Source organism: Limulus polyphemus, unplaced genomic scaffold (assembly GCF_000517525.1).
Source record: "Limulus polyphemus unplaced genomic scaffold, Limulus_polyphemus-2.1.2 Scaffold892, whole genome shotgun sequence".
Classification (NCBI taxonomy): domain Eukaryota; kingdom Metazoa; phylum Arthropoda; class Merostomata; order Xiphosura; family Limulidae; genus Limulus; species Limulus polyphemus.
In genome coordinates this window covers 393,188-396,998 of record NW_013666502.1, presented here as the reverse complement: position 1 = coordinate 396,998, position 3,811 = coordinate 393,188, and the positions used below count along the sequence as shown (strand labels likewise).

The 3,811-nt window shown below is 30.3% G+C and overlaps 1 protein-coding gene across 2 annotated transcripts in view; it reads left to right on the top strand.

Moving 5' to 3' along the window:
- Window positions 1-1,357: 1,357 nt before the first annotated feature.
- LOC106461074 (serine/threonine-protein kinase PAK 4-like) overlaps window positions 1,358-3,811 on the top strand; it is a 32,426-nt gene continuing 29,972 nt past the window's right edge. The window contains exons 1-2 of one of the 2 annotated variants that reach the window (XM_013920862.2): window positions 1,358-1,446; window positions 2,419-2,502. The gene's annotated coding sequence lies outside the window, so the exon portion shown is untranslated. The remainder of the gene's footprint in view (window positions 1,447-2,418; window positions 2,503-3,811) is intronic. The other variant, XM_022387927.1, reaches the window with a different exon arrangement.

The following is a 3,811-nucleotide window of genomic DNA, read 5'->3' as shown; positions in this document are numbered from 1 at the left end:
ATCCTCTTCACAGCTACCGACACCCAATACCTTAATATCATCTGCAAAGTAATTTATTGACCATTCTTTCATCTATATCATAGATGTAAATCAAAAAAGCAAAGATCCTAAAATTTTATGTGGCACCTTGTCAAAGGCTTTCTGAAAATCCAGATACACCAAATATACACTCTTACCCTCATCTACATAAGCAGTAACCTTTACAAAGAATGTCAAAAAAATTGTAAGGCAAGATTTTCCCTTAGTGAAACCATGTTGACTATGCAGTAAAATTCTAAACTTTGTTAAATGACTTTGCAAAGGATCTTTTTAACAGACTTTCTAAAACTTTTCCCACAACTGTTGTAAGATGAATGGATCTGTAATTACTGGGACACCTCCCTTGAAAAGAGGAGTTACATTAGCTAACTTCCAATCCCCTGGTACCTGTCCACTATTCAATGACTGAGTAAAAATAGTAGAAAGTAGTACACATATCCAATCTTCAACCTCCCTCAAAACACTTGGGGAAATATCATCTGGCCCAGGAGCCTTATCGTTTATTAAACTTCCCTATTTTTTCTTAACCAGCTCAGAATTAATGCAGTCGTCCTGTTTGATCTCGTTTCCATTTATCAACAGTTCAAGATGTGGAATACTTCTTAAATCTTCATTAGTAAAAACCGAAAAAGCAAAATTTAATAACCCAGCCATCTCATAATTGTTAGATACTAGTCTTCCTTTATCATTCCTCAAGGGTCCTATCCCCATCCTAACCTTTGGTTTACCCTTAATGTATTTAAAGAAATCCTTACTGTTATTGTTAATTTTTACATTTTCAGCAAACCTTTTCTCATACATCCTTTTTGATATCCTAATTTCCTGTTTCACCAACTTTCTTCATCTTCTAAATCTCCTGTCATGCCAATCAATTTACATTTTTTAAATTTGTGATGATTTTCGTTGTACTAAAATTTACGCCACTAAACTCCAAGTTAAAAGTTTGACCGTCTTACTTTTATTTATCAATCTTACTATATCTAGTTATTATTGTGTTATTTAACCCAAATTATAATATTAATATTAAATCATTTTCAGAAACCTATAAGGGCTTAACTTTTCAACGTCTTCTCTCTTCCGTAGCACCATCTAAGAAAACAATTAAATCAAACGTTAAGCATACGAATTTATAAAAACATTTTAAAAGAAAATAAGCAATTTCAGCATGAATTTTACTATACTAAAATATCTATAAACCGTTATAAACATGACATATTTCTGAATTATATATATATATATAATGTTTCACAGAAAAATATTTTGTTACTAACACTGGAATGCGCTTTGACGTCATCATTTTATCGTTGCTATTAAAGTTTCGTAAGGTGGCGTCGTAGTAAACCTTAGGCTTCGTGTTTCCAATTTAAGTCAACTGTTTACAACAAAATTTCTTCTATCTTATAAAAGGTATATTTTATATCATGCTCTTAAGTTAGGATTATTTTATAACTATACCCATTGTTTAAATTCTAATATCGTAGTTAGTCGTTTCGTTAGCATGTGTCCAAGTATAAGTTATAACTTTGTAGGATTAGGCTTAAGGAATAGTACGTTCTAAATTAAGTTATTACGGCACGAATTACGCTATAGTCCAAATGAAATTAGAATTGCTCACTGTTAGTATTATTATTAGAACAAGTGATGACAGAAGGCTGATCAGTTCATTAAAATAATAAATCTCACAAACTGTGACAAAATGAAAAAATTAAATGTAGATTTTTTATTTCTAAATCATTAATATTATATGAACAAGCATTCAGTCCAAACTTCAGAAGTATGTAAATTGTAATACTAATGTTTAATCTCGAAAGTATCGTTAACAAATGACGAAACAATGTATTCTGATAATAATGTAATAACAGTATATCTACTTAGCTATACTCATTACCGGGTTGAGTTTTATATTTGATCTAGGTTTGTAGTTTTCTCTGATCACAAGTTAATATTGAAATTTGAATATTATATTGTGTTTTTATCTTAGATCAACGTTAAAACATGTTAACTGTACACTCTCCACACCATTTTTGATCACCCAATACAGTTCTAACGCTGACAATACAGACTATATAATTCCAAAAAAAGTATTTTAAGTTAATAAATCCAAACGTTTTATATCTTTAACTTTCAGTTTATGGATTTTTTTTTGATTTTTTTTGTAATGATGTTAGGAAAACTATTCACATCTACAAAACTTATACAGTTCGTGTACAACAAGAGAGCATACACACATACTCAAAGTATTCAAGGCTACAAGCTGTTTTCCTCAATAATAGATGTATTTGGAAAAAAAAATTGTTAATTTATTTTTAGTTTAAATGTAGCTTTACAAGCGTACTTATCAAAGTTAAAAGTAATTTTCTACAACACTTTTCTACACAGAACGATCAAGTAAACAGGAAGCCCTTTGTTCCATCGAGGTTACCCATTCAACAACCCGACTATTAACTGACAGATTAAGAAAAGGTAGAACTTTTTGTAATAATTAAAGCTGGTTTTCATATATATATATATTGAACGTCATCAGAAAACCAGTTTTAAACAAAGACAAGCGTTTAACTTGTGATTGTGAAAGTGAGTGATCTTTTAAAGAAGTTGAAAAATAAAATTAGCAAATCATTAGTCTTATTGAACTTGCAATTGGTGATAGAGTCCATATTTCAAATTACTTATTATACCTTATGTTTTTGCTTAAAATATAATAACATTTATAAAGTTGTAACTATATAATCAAGCTTACATTTCTTTATCCCGCCACCGTTAAATATATATCGTTATTAGTAAGGCGTAAGTAAAGTATATTTAATTGGGTATTCTCTACTCTGTTGATTTTTTGTTTCGTTCTATATAGATAGTTTTCTCTGATCAGAAGTTAATAAAATAGACTAACATGAAATATGGCTGTGGAGTTAGTGTTTATTTGAAGTTTCAGCCTTGTACTTTTCACGTGTTTTAGGTATTTCACCCAAGTGATGTTTTCTTTTAAAGTTCTGCCGTTTTGATTACGGCTGAAAAAGTCTTAACTTTCTAGTGATAGAGATGTATCTGTCCGCTTATTGTTCGAAAAAACAAAATGTTTATCAACGTTCATATGACGAAAAACGATACTATAGAGTAATTAAAATAAGTTCAACTGTGAAACACTTGTGTGCAGATTTTTTTTTTTTTACATCGTGTTTTGTTATTCATATATTGTGGTTTTGGAGCAAACACCAGAAATGATCAGAAAATGAAAGGTTCGTAGACAAGTAAATCACCTAAATTACATTTTAATACTTCTGACATCGCTCTATGTTACTCATGAAACCCAGATTTTCGTTTCAGAAATTAATGCGTACGAAAGCATGTTAGTAATCGTGCCATTAAACATCGTATTTCATAGCTATCGCTCAAGTATTTTGTAACGAAACAAACTTGATACATTGGGCTCGTATTGAGCTAACGGACTGACAGAGATTGTCCTTATAAAACCGTTTCTGTTAAAGAAAGTGTAAGTCTTGTTTCTCGTAAAAGCTTGTAATATTCAATGTTTTTGTATTTTGCATATACATATATAGATACGCACACAACAACAATCCAAAATGATTAATGATGAGAAGTAAGGCAATCGTGTTAGTTTTTTTTTTTGTACACTGTTGTCTGTGTGTATATAATAAGATGTCCTGAGTAACCTTATCTTCCCTCAGTTTCTCCAGCGTAGTATAGTATCTGTGGTAAGACACTAGAAAAATGAACAATATGTGCTTATTCTCTTCTATTTATAAAACAGAAGAAG